Here is a 13109-nt window from a genome sequence, read left to right on the forward strand (position 1 = left end):
TAGGAATACGCCCAAAGACAATGAGTTTTGCTTTGAGGGCCAGTGGTAGAAAGAATTAAAAAAAGACTATCAGCCATTTTCCAAAATCTTCAGTAGCAGAAGCTTTTCAATTTTTGCTCAGTGATTTATAAACACTATGTGTCCCACATCTCTCCTGGTAGATGTAAAAGAAAATGGTAGTTTAAACAAAACAAAACAAGTTAGGAAACAAGGAAATATTACATGAATGTAGAGCAAAGATTGTTTCATTTCTGGCCCAGTGAGCTCGGAAAGCGAGAAGAAGCGCCATGATTTACAACTCTCCCAGATCATATCATACAGAGTAGCTTGTAATAAAGTGTGTTATACGGGCTGGGAGCAGCACTGCTGTCACCAAGAAACTGTTCTCGCAGCCTTTGGCTGTCTGAAGCCTGACAGAAACGTCGCAGAAACCCAGCGTGCACAGATAGGGCCGCGCTGCCCGACCCGTCAGGCACCGCAGACGGGGCTGCCAGATATTTCTGGCTTATTTCCACACAGTGAGGATGGAGGGAGAAGCATTCCCACACCGTGGTGTGGTGAAAGGCATCGCTTTTGCTTATTTTAACAGTATGGGGAACAGGACTGGGGGTGTTCTGGCATGAACGTGATTTTTTTTTTTTTTTTTTTTTTTAAGCCTGCAATTTCAAAAATATTCAGGATTAAGGCTTGGAAAACATATTTCAGTATCCGTAACATACCGCTGATTTATCTGGCAATGGCTAAGCTTGCAGAGGGAAACTAAGCTTATTTGAAATAACATGGTCGTAAATAACGTTGGGGGAAAGCAATTCACCAGTTTGTGTAATTCTCAGCATATGCTTTGCTGGAAGGCTGGCACCGAAAGGGTTTTCATTTCAGCGGCGTGAAGACAACCGTCCGAGCTAAGCGCTTCCTGCCCTGCCCGGGCGGGTTTGCAGAAGAAGGCAGCTTGCTTCCATTAGTTATATCAAAGCGAGGAAACTAATCAACCCGGAATTTGCACCATAAAACGTGACTGGAAGTCAGGTAGGCTGACATCAGCTTTCAGGCAATCAGAGGTGGAAATCTGCCCCCCTTAAAGTTAACAGTTCATTTCACGTGGATCAGAGAAGAACTCGAACCAATACTTCAGTTCAACCTTACCAAACCTCTCAGGGATTTTTAGCCTGGTTTTAGAGCTCAACTGGGTGACTGCAGTACAGTATTTGTGGTTGATCTTAAAGCTTTCAGCAATAATGATTGTGGTAATGAAAATACAAATCAATTAGGCTTCATGGTGACATAGAAATTAAAACAACATTTTCCTATGACAGACATAAGATTATGATGGTTTATACTTAATATAAATGAACGTGTATTTTTTGTCAATGAAGAAGGTTTATAATCTTGTAGTGCCTGCATCTGTTAATTTAAATTATGGCTAAATGAGAGTTAATAAGGTATTAGCCTCAAGTTTTCTTGTAGGATACAAAGTTTGGCTGTTTTTTCTTTTGAGATACAGGAAAGGTTTACGAAGTTTAACACAATTGATGCTGCTGTTACCGTGAAACACAAATGAAGCAAATGTAACTTGATTGATAGAATAACATCTTGCTTTACATGTTGAGTAAATAACCAATAAATGTAATCATAGAAATAGTTTATAAATGCTTACAAGTCATGTAAATTGCATATCTTAGGGATAAAACCAGGGGTAAGTAAAACTTGTGAAGACAGCTCCTTTCCACCAAAAAAAAAAGAGACACCACTTACTACCTGTCATGCATCTTATTTTTTCCATGGCAGAGAAATCATCATTCCTAGGCTTTTACTTCAATGACCCTTTGTGACACAAGGATGGAACTACATTTGCAGCCTCGTGTGCTCTTTTGGCCCAGCATTAGGAAGGTAAATGGGGAGCTTCACAAACTTAGCCAGGCAGAAGGGGTTCCTCTTGTGCAAAGCGATGGTCAGGGGAGGAGGACAGTGTACCTGACCCTCCACCACTGGCCTGCCCTGCCTCTGACAAGGCTGCAGGGTCTGCAGAGCAGGAATGGGCCTTTCTGTGTGTCTATAGTTGCCCAGTACAGCTGAATCCCACCACAACGTAGCTGATGATTAGCAGCAAAGCTGCCCTGACTTACTGTTGTTGATTATCTTCCTGACTGTCAGTCAGGAGAACACAGGCTGTACTTTCAACTCTATCCACTGCTGACATCTGGGCTAAGCCTAGCCTAGTTAATCCAGTGACTTAGTTCTCTTCATCCATGGTACCCTCTTAAACTTAGGGTAAAGATGCTTTCTCTTGGTGTTTTTGGCGTACATATGTTTTGTTTTGGTTGGTTTTCTTTTTTTCTTTCAGAGATCTTTCTCTGATTAAAATCAGCCTGAAGCCATGTGTTGTAATTCCAGCTATACATGGAGTCAAAGCAAAAAAAAAAAGTCACAAAAAAATCTCTTTCATTAATTGATACAGCTTTCATTAATTGAAACTTTTCCATTAATGGAAAATTAATTTCCATTTTCCAATAATTGAAACACTGTTTTAAAAAATGGTGAAATAATATATTTCAAGTTAAAAACATCGTTTACAATGTCACTTTCTGACAATTTAAGGATTTGACCAAGAGCTTAGGGCTAGCTTAGTTCTCCTTAAAAGTCCATGGTGTAGACCCCCTTTTATATACCTAAGTCTATATTCCTCCTTTTTTTTTTAAGAAACTCTTGAGAAAGTACGGACTAGAGAACCTTGTCGTGCATCTTTTGATGTTGAAGACAACTGCCAAAACACAGTACAAGATATAGTGTTTTAATAAATATTTCTTTCTAGCACCAGGAATGTTCTGAGTGCTGGTGCTCAGACAAACCTTGTCTCTCAGGTTTGAAACACTTGGATATAAGCAATCCAGTTGAAATTGATATTTGCCTTTATATAGTGCATGAGACACTGAACCCATTCACTGTGGTTAGTGTGGATATCCTAAAAAGGCCTAGAATAAATAAGAATTGAAAATCCCCTTTACCCTACCAGAATTAATGATATGGATTTACTAAGTGCATAGTAAAACTGAGGCTAGCACTGTAAAAGACAATGGCATACAGTAGGCTGTAGCAGAGGTGAGGAGGAGAAAACGTGGACATAATTGAGTGAGTACTTTGAAAGAGGTATTTTATATCAAAAAGGGAAAGCCAAGGTTAATTCTGGCAAAATAAATAGACATAGCCAACACTTGGTAATAGAAAGAAAATTAAGACCAAAGGGTTGAGAGGGTGAAGATTTGGTGCTAAGCCCCAGGGGTGGAAATACATGCTGGGGAAAAAAAAAAAAAAAAGAGAGGCTTAAATGTGGCAAAGCTTTTACAGTCATAATGACAGATTTGTACCTCAGGTGATGCCTCCACCCTTCCTCAGCAACGCCACATTTGCTCTTGAACAGCACGAGACGGTAACTAGAACATGAGACTGGGATTTACTAGTCTTAGGCTCTAGCCCAGAACTGCGACTGTTCTACATTCCTGCACTTTGCCAAAAAATGAGTATAATGACACCGGCCTGCTGTATAAGAGGCTTTGGAGTCCACTGATTAAAAGCACCATACAGAGAGCTGATATTAGCAGTGCTTATAAAACAAGGCATTTGGAAGACAGTTTGATTTGTAGACTCTGAGCTTTCACAAAGGAGAAGACAGAATCTGTTCTTAAAACTGGCATTGCTACTAACAGCCGATGACACTATCATATTCAATTAGGTCAGATTTAGAGAGCTTTTAAAATATTTTTGTTATCAAAGCAATGAATATTCGAACACTCTGTTTCCTAAGTTCAGTTTCAAAGGGTTGTGAGCCTTTTGCACTGATGTGTTCCTAGGGACTGGGAAGAGCCCTTCCATGTTTAACATGCGCTTATGTTTTCAGCAAAAGAAAGGCTGTATGAAATCTGTCACTTAATATTTGCAACCTGCATGGCATCCTTTTCTTCCTTTTGACAGGGGACATTATGCCCACAAATAAACATTCACAATAGTATATTTGGGCTCTTACCACTTGGCATCTGTCAAACAACTTGCCATCAGCTTTCTAAAATTGACAGTTTCAGTAGATTTCTGCTAAACGTTGAAAAATAGTTTTGCTGACCTCTTCTCTATTGAAGATTCAGACACCAGCTGGGGCAGCTGTCCAGTTTTCAGTATGATATAAGAGAAGAGGAATTAACCCAAGAGCAATTGAATTTGGAAATGTCTTTAGAGAAGCCACTGACTGCTGCAGGAAAGGGAGTATTACTTAGTTCTGCTGTCACTAAAATGGATGATATGTGCTAATCTACAGTGACTGATCCCTCTCTAATGTGTGACCTAAGCACTGGAAGACTGAATGGGTACAGACTGCAGTCACAAGCACAACACAATGGTCACCAGTATTTTGCTGGTCTTCTCCACTAAAATCTGAATATATACAGTTTTGAATAACATGCTAACCTTGGTATTTCTTGTCTGTCTCTAAACCATACTCTTTTGCCTGAAAATGTGTGTTTGTTATGGTCAGTGTTTTCAAGGGTGGTGGTGGTGGAATTGCAGGAGCAGCACACATTTGTCCCACCGGCAACGGTGTAAATGGCAGTGGTGGAGGCTGGAGAAACAGACACTGTACAATGAGTGGGATTTCTAATGTAACCCAGTCACTTACCCTGTTTTTTGGTTTTGTTTGGTTGGGGTTTGGTTGGGTTTTTTGCCTTCATTTTCTGTTTTGTGTGTGTGTGTTTGTTTTTTATTGTTTTGTGTGTGTGTGTTTGTTTTGTTTTGTTTTCTGGTTTGTTTTGTTGACAGAAGCCTGTGTCTTTAAAGCTGCCTCACACTGCAGAACTAACTGTCATAGTAACATGAGAGTTTTCATAGAAAACGGAGAAACAAAAAGAACCAACTTTTGAGTGCATCTGAAGCACATAAATGAGAACTGCAAGGGCTACAGGGGTAGAGAAGGGAGGTTGTACAGGCCAAGAAGGAAATATAGGGTTAGCCCTTTTGAAAGCTATCTTTTCTCTTTCCTGTCTTTTTTTAAACAAAAGATTTTTCAGTTCATTCAAGCACTGCTTAGGTCATCTGCATGCTATCTCATAGACATCACTGGCAACCTACAGTCCTTGACATCTGTAACTCGCTTTGGTTCTCATTTTACTTTTAAATTATTTTTTTAAAGAAAAGCAATTTCTGCTGCAAAATGCCAGCTCTCTCTCAGAGCAAGTAAGCTTTTAGGTAAAGCTGAAACATCATCACATTCAGCCCCAGATCCAGAGGAGTTAATAAACAATGATCATTCTTCAATATTCTTCCTGCAGTGTGTCACTGTTTTGTATTCTTAATCCACTGTTTAGCTGGAGCTTTGCTTGCACCCAGAGTTACCAGTGAACTTAGCTCAGTTGTCCCCAGGAAACACACCATACATGATCCAGCAAAGAAGGGATCATTTCAGCAGTTAAGCATATTCCTGGACTGTCTTCTTGGCACCTTAAAATAACCTCTCATCAGAGCCAGAAATCAAGGGGGAAAGATTGTAACACACTTTTGCAGCCAAACTGAGAGTGAATTATACTAATAAGCTGTCCACCACCTGGTCACATTTTCTTCATTGCCTCATAGAAGCGACACCAGAAGTTGCAGTTCCTCACTAGGCTCTTTACCAAGGTCCTTGCAACATGCCAGTTGCTTTTATCCCTGAGCCTCTGTTTAGCAACAGGTAGTGGAGACATGAAACGTGCTTATCGCCATATGTCTCTTGTAAAGAAGAGGCAGGTCTGACCGAAGCACTGGTACTTTGAATCTCCTGGGTGGGGAGGAAGAGACATGAGAGACATAACAGAGCTGATGAAACTTGAGGACATTGGTGCAGGCTTTTCCTGCGAAAGGAAAGACTTCATAGCTGGCTCTGCATATGGAACCCAGATTTTACAAAAGCTGGGTTCCCTTCTTCAGAAGAGACAGAAACCAGATCTACTATCTGTTCAGCAGACTTCATATTGATGTGCCACACCGATACCAAAGAGCTTTAGATGGGTCTAGGTGTGGTCTTGTTTGAAGGCTTATGGCAAAGCTCCTAACATCCTTATTTAGCTATCCAAGTGCCAGGGACTGAAAGAGGTTTAAATTATTATATATGGGACAATCATACATGCAACACAGCTAAAGTTAATTTCAGTCCCTCAGTTATAATTTGAATTTACTTTTGTTTTGTTTTCTTTTCAGAAGTGTAAGATAAATGAAACAATCACATAAACCTATGTAATCAAAGCAAGGAAGAACATGTCAGGTCTCACAAAACTCTGTTGGCACACCAGACTCAATTCCTAGACCTGAGGAACAATCCTACTAATACATGTACCTCGTACTAGGTTTACTGAGCACGAGGCCATTCCTCTATGATGCAATGAAGGGGGCAGTATATGCAAATTTAGATACAATTTCTCAAGAATATGTATTGAAGGGGACACACAAAAAAAATACTTTGCATAAAGTAGCAGAATCTATGAAGGCTGGTCACTCATCAGTTTATGTCTTGTGATTTGCTATGTCAATAATTATCTAATAAGAAAGAAAACCAAGTCATGCTGTAATTCTTCCATGAATGGAGGCATAAAGAGCATCTCTGCCTCCTATATTAGTCTCTCTATATTCACAAAACAAGCACACATTTAATATCATTGGCATTCTGTCCTTATTATTAAGTGAAATTGAAACTGGGCAAGTAGTTCGGAAGATTTGTTGGAGGAGGGATGGGATGGAGAGACAGGCAGAATTGTTTCAGCCTTGTTTCCTTAAGGAAGCCAGTTTTAAGAAACAGGCAACAAGCAGTTTCCCTCATGGTAATATCACAACAACGAAGCGTATCTGTTTTGTGTTATATAAACAAAGACAGTGCTTTGCAGTCAAAAAACTCTGGAAGAGACATTAAGATGTCTTGCAGATGGCCCATGTGTTCAGTGTTGAAGACAAAGGTCCTGCAGGTGACTCATTACATTAGACCTCCCTCAATTAAAAGAGATAATGAAAGCAAATTGCATATTGTCCAAGTCAGGTGATGGTGGGAAGCATCAAAGAACAAAAGACCTCTTGAGCAGGCCAAGTGGAGAAATTCTGGCTTCTACTTCCGTGTTGTTTCATATCCCATACTTCTGGGGAGGAAAACAGGCAGCATTAATAAGGTAAGATCACTACTTCAGGAACTTCCCCTGATTTTTTGCAGCTTCACCAGCATCTAGTTAAAAAAAAACACACAAAAAAAACCCCAAACGAAACTCCCCCTGAAATGCTGCAGAAGTGGGAACATTTTGCCCTTTGCAGCAGTGAAGAAACTCATATAACTTATCTAATATGTCAGCAGATTGTTAGCAGCAGACGTGACCCCAGCTGGGTGGGTACCACGTCTATGCAGAAGCATAATGGTATGGAAAGGAACATAATGAGAACCAGGTTGGGTTGCAGCATGGCTCACATGGAGAAAAGCTTTCTTTGCAGTCACTGTGATGTGTCAAGGAAGTAGAGCTTTTTGTGAGTCAGCAGCATCGCTAGCGTTCCCTCAGAGGGACACTGCTGAAATGGCTAACAGACCTGAGCCAGAGCTGTAAAGGATGAAAAAGACACAATTATATAATCTGAAACCTTCCCAGGCGAATGATGGAAAGGCTCAGCTTGCTCTCTGGTTTCAAATGGAGTTTTAGAGCATTTGGGAACCAAATCTGCTCTTTCTTTTCCTCCTCACAGAAGTCCTCAGAGCTTTGTAGAGCAGCAAACGCTGTAATACACTGAGTAAGGAGGATGAGTAGAAAAGTAAAGATGGCTTTGGACAAGTAGCCTGTTAATTAAACTACTGCTTGCAGGGCTGTGGAAACTACAGGAAAAGCACCAGGGAACCAGTTAGCAGTTCATCATCATATAACACACATCTCTGACATGTAACATACTACTGTCCCAATTCTCTTACCCCCTTCCTCTCAGTTCTTGCCTACAACTAAATATATTAAAGACTTGACACTATTGCCATTTATCTACATTTATGCTCTAATGGCAGTAGATTTTGGCAGTGTTCATGAGTGCTGGCTCATTAGTGGGCCCAGTGCCCAATTCTGTGCAGTCCATCGCACTGTTGGAGTGCCAGCTAGCAGAAGCAGCATGAAGAAATTCTGATCAGAGCTACAAGTTGAACAGACGTTGAGTACTGCCCATACTTCTTTCCACATTTCAACCAATATCTTAAATCAGCACAGGAAGGCAAAGTGCCTTGTCAGATTGCAAAACTTCAGGCCAACGTATGCATGATTCTTCTTTGAGTGGCTCATTAACGCAGATTCACGGAGATGATGCCAGTATTAGCCAGCTCACACCATTGAACTCCGCTGGAAGTAAATGTAAACTTATGGTTGAGCAATAGCATTAGGCAAGTATTTGTATAACAAGGACAGCAGCATAAATGCCATTCATGAGCCATGAACACCAGTCTGAGAAAAAAAATCATAAAGCACATTATCTATCTTCTTACTACTTGTTTAATTATTTTTTTATATATAGTGAGATTCTTCCCTAGATTAACTGCTGCAAAAGCTGATGTTGTTTGGTTGAGTATATGCAAATACTGAACAGTATTGTGCCTTCTAGAGAGCAGCCATACAGGTGTAGGAAGGGAGGCCCAAGAAGTCCATGAGAGAAGGACTTTGTTTCCAGCACTCCCAGAATACAGTGAAATTCAGCTGAGCTTGAACCACACACAGATGGTTATTGAAACCTGCAGAATGCTGTAGCTGTTGATTCTCTTCTTGGGAGCTGAAGAGAGATATGAGAGCAAGTGTTTTGCTTGTTTGTTTCTTAAAAGCAGCTGCCTCTGCTCTGCAGGTAAGCTGCAAAAGCCAGAGAACAAGGCTGGCAGCCTGTAAGGACACACCACGCCAAGGACAAGGCAGGGTAACGAAAAGAGACTCCAAAAAAACAGTGGCATTATCCCACAGCACTCTTCAGAGAAAGTGTGCCACCAAGTGCCTATTCAAACACAAGCTGCTAAAAGCACCAAGCATCCAAATTCAGCTAATTAACACGTGGAGAATCTGCATGAAGAGAGCGGAGCACACTCATCCAAATACCAGAGGGACGCAGCTTCACTGCAAGCATGTGGAATTGTTTCTATGCCACTCAGCATATGGCAGAAAAATCATTCTTCTGTTTTTCTTCTTTATCTGGTACATCAGCAAATAAAGAGCTCTGTTCCCATGCATTTCTCTTTAGGCACAGTGAGCTCCTCGTGAGCATGTGCTTAGCTCAAGCTACTGGTGCCAGTGCTTCTGCATTAATAGTAATCACAATGAATAATGATGAAAAGGGCTTTTATCAGAGTTTTCAGTGGTAGAACTCAAGTACTTTACAAATAAGGGTAGTATCATGCTAGGTAGGGAAGGAAGAACTACACAGCTTGTTTCAGCTTTGTCCTCAGAAGTACCAGAAGCTAAATGCCACCGTAGGAAGTGCATGTATGTCTCCTGAGACTCATCCCAGTGCTATATCAAATAGAAAATGTCTATTCTCCTTTTTGGTATATAAACAAAGGAGCCACTTAAATACAGATGCTTGGACTGGTACTGGCATTCTCCTGCCATGCCAGGAATCCACATCTGGAGATGCAGCTGTCAGTCTCCTGTAGGAAACAAACAGCCTGATGTACCTTGCAGAGGCAAAGCTTCTTTGACAGCTTTTTGGCAGCCCCTACAGAAGGAACAGAGAGTTTCTGTCTGATGGGAAAGTCATGTCAGTGAAACCAAGGCATACAGCACTTTGTCCACAGAAAAAAAAAAAAATAAAAATCCCAATCCAGGCAATGATCTGTACAGAAATAGGTGCTGAGGGACTTGTTGCAAAATGTCACCATCATAAAGACCCAGCAAATGCACTGAGAAAACTGTGGCAATGGTGGGGGTATTTTTTTTTCTTTACTTATTATTATATGCATGCAGCCCCTATGCAGATGTTTCTTTACCTCCATGCAAAAGCCTGTTATGTCTGAGTAGTTTACTGCTTTTTCATTCCAGAAATAAGCCATGCCAGTATAAAACATACCTTATGTCCAAGAATAAAATGAAAATTCAGAATTGATAGCATGCCACGTATATTTTGCAGTCCACACCAGAAGAGTTCCAGGACGTGTTTAAGGTAGCTTTTATTTAATCTCATTTGCTTCACTTCCAAAGTAAATTCAACAAAATCAGATTAAGGACTTTTAAACTCTGAATTAGGAGTTTGACTCAGGAATTTAAATGGAGTTTAACTAATCATAAAACATACACTTTTAGTTAATTTAGCTTGTTTTTCCTGTGTGTCCCTGTTAGACAAGCTGTTAGACTGTGTGAGCTTTGGTTGCCTTTTGTATTCACAGAGTGAATACAACAGGATCTTAATTTCAACTCAGGCTGTTAGTCACTTCCCAGACACTATGGCAAAATTAACAGTAAACACCAAGTTTTACTGCTACTTATCTTGCAGATTGTAGGAGATAAATGCATGTTTTGGTTCATAACAAAAAAAAAAGATAACTCAGACACATGGAGTCTCTCAACCAGGACAATTCTCTGAGATTAGGAGACTGTCATTCAGCTTTCATTTCTAATTTTTCCCTTTGTTCATTTTTCCATCTAAAGAAGAAGTGTTATTAAATAGAGAAGATTAGCAACAAGATCAATGCCACTTCTACTTTTTTAAAAATTGTTTTTATTTTTTTAACTGATGTGCTTTGGAAGAAAAGAAACATCCTGCAATGAGGTACCAAGCACATGGTCACAAGCATGCTGCAGCGGTGGGTACAGGCACGCAGCTAGATTTTGCAGTTAAGCCTCCCATTGCTTAAACAAGCGATTCAGCCAGGGCTACCTGTTCTCAACCTAATTTCAGTATTATGTTAGGGAGAGAAGTCTCTTTGTATCAGATCTGACAGGCATGTGTTCCCGAGGAAGTGGAGGGGAAGGCCTCCGTTCATATGACTAATTAGACAGGCTTCACGCTGGGTTGCTCTTTTTTGATGCTGATCCCTGTACTAATTGTCAGTTTGTTCCTCAGGAAAGCAAGGTTGAGTTCAAATGCTGCAGTGCCTTGCTCCCTGTTAGCTTTCTTGACCTTAAACTGATGCGAATTGACAAGGAACAGACTGGGAGAGAGAGAGAGCGGCTCATTCCGCTTGCAGAGAGCATATTTTGGAGTCACAGGAATAAAGAAGCAGGAGCACAATTAACAGGGAGCAGTTACGTTTTAGATGAAGTGTGTGCTGGTATGGTTTGAGTTTGAGGAGGAAGAAGCAGCGTGATCGACAAGCAGTTACTTCTAGCTGAGATTCTGCAGCTCCCTCAGGAAAGTGTAGGTGGTTTAGTTTTTAACTAGATCTCCCATCAGATTTTTTGCTCTGCTTTTCTTCTGGTTTGCTCCTCAAGACCAAGCTACCACAGCTAAGCCAGGCTCACTTCCCACCAGCTGTTGGGTTTTTTTTTGATGAGGCTGTTTCAGCTCTGGTCAGACTTTCATGGTAGGAAAGGAGAGGGGGGGAAAAAAGGGGGAGCATTTAATCAGATCTGACATTCAGGAGCTCAATCCTGCAAGGTACTGAGCTCACTGACCTCAGTCCAGCAAAACAAGATACATAGAACTTCAAAGGGGATACTCACATGCTTAAAGTTAAGCAGATGTCTAAGTGGTGTATTGGATCTGGGCCAGTGAAAGCAGGGCCTTCCAAAAACCAAGGCGCTCCAGCGCGCTCAGGTCTGCAAACTGCTACCTTTGTCGGCTCAGCTTTCTGTGTAGCTCCAGTGGAGGTGTTACAATTATAGCAGGGTTAGAGATGAAAAGGGGCCCAAGGGCTTGGCTGCAAAAGGGGGAGAAAACCGACAGTTTTCTAGGCAGTAGCCCCCGCTCATGCGCTGCAAAATAAATGCTCTCTTACACTATTTCTGATTTAGCATGAAATGAGGCAGCCAAATGCTCCATTCCCCTCTAAAGTCCTAAAATTTTAATTTACAATCGAGGCATGACAACTCTGCAAAAGAGGGAAGAAAGATTTCGATTTTGTTGGTTGAGCTTTCCCCCCTTATCTTTCTGATGCTTTTAATTTTCATAAAAGAGTTCAGGAGTGCAAAGCCATAGCTTTCTCATTTCAGGGGAAGACAGCTTGGAAATCATTCTGTGGATATGAGCATCCTCAAAACCTGACTTGAAAGAGTTGGCGTTGTGCAGCTTTAACTAACAGACTTCCCTCCACATTTTGTGTAGACATCTGAGAGAAACAGGAGAGTTTGCAGCCAAGTAAGGACTCTCTTGGTCTGATTTCAGACATGGTCTCAGGAGGACTTGAACTATTGAATGTGTCTTGGAGGTGAAGAGCGAACAAGACCCGACTCTGTGATGTTAGCAACAGGAAGAAACCCCAAGCAATGATCTCTACTGGGAATCTCTGTTAGATCTCTACTGGAAAAAGTAGTGTTTATCATCTGCTCAGCTCATCTTATCCAACATCCTTCAATTAAATATGTTCTACATAGGTACATATGCACACACCTGTATATCTTTCAGTTCTTATTTTGCTGCTCAGTAGAATTTGGACCACTGTAAGCTTATTTCTGGACACAGCACAGATAATATTTCTGTCCGCCTTAGTGCATGGAAATATAAGCAAGTGGAAGGGATACAGATAGATCATTTCAGCCTCTGAATAAATCAATTCTGCAGAAGTTCAACTGGCTGGACAAGAACTAAGCAATTATTGAAGATCTATGAAATTCCAGCCTTTGAGATGTCTTTGAAATATGCAGAGAACATGTACTAATCAGTACAGTATGCTAAACATGAGCTTTCTAATAAAAGTCACTATTAAGTTATAAGGGTTGTAAGGCTTTACACAGCACTCACAACATGATTTTCAAATTTTCTTTCAAGACATGATGTTTAAATGTTTTTTCTGCTTCATATGTGCTTCACTATTCAGTGAGACTGTCCAAGTAAGGAAAAGAGAGGGAACTCCACAAACAGGTGAGAGAAACCAGAGAAAGGAGAGAGAGTCTAGACAAGTAAAGAACTGTCATGTGTCCAACTTAATTTTAAAACAGTGACATAGGTAGAGGGTA

The 13109-nt window shown here is 40.8% G+C and overlaps 1 protein-coding gene across 1 annotated transcript in view; it reads left to right on the plus strand.

Annotated features, from left to right (window-relative positions):
• Positions 1 to 13109, plus strand: part of SEPTIN7 (septin 7) — a 406575-nt gene that overhangs the window by 63780 nt on the left and 329686 nt on the right. The window lies entirely within an intron of this gene.

Source organism: Columba livia, chromosome 2 (genome assembly GCF_036013475.1).
Source record: "Columba livia isolate bColLiv1 breed racing homer chromosome 2, bColLiv1.pat.W.v2, whole genome shotgun sequence".
In the NCBI taxonomy this organism is placed as follows: domain Eukaryota; kingdom Metazoa; phylum Chordata; class Aves; order Columbiformes; family Columbidae; genus Columba; species Columba livia.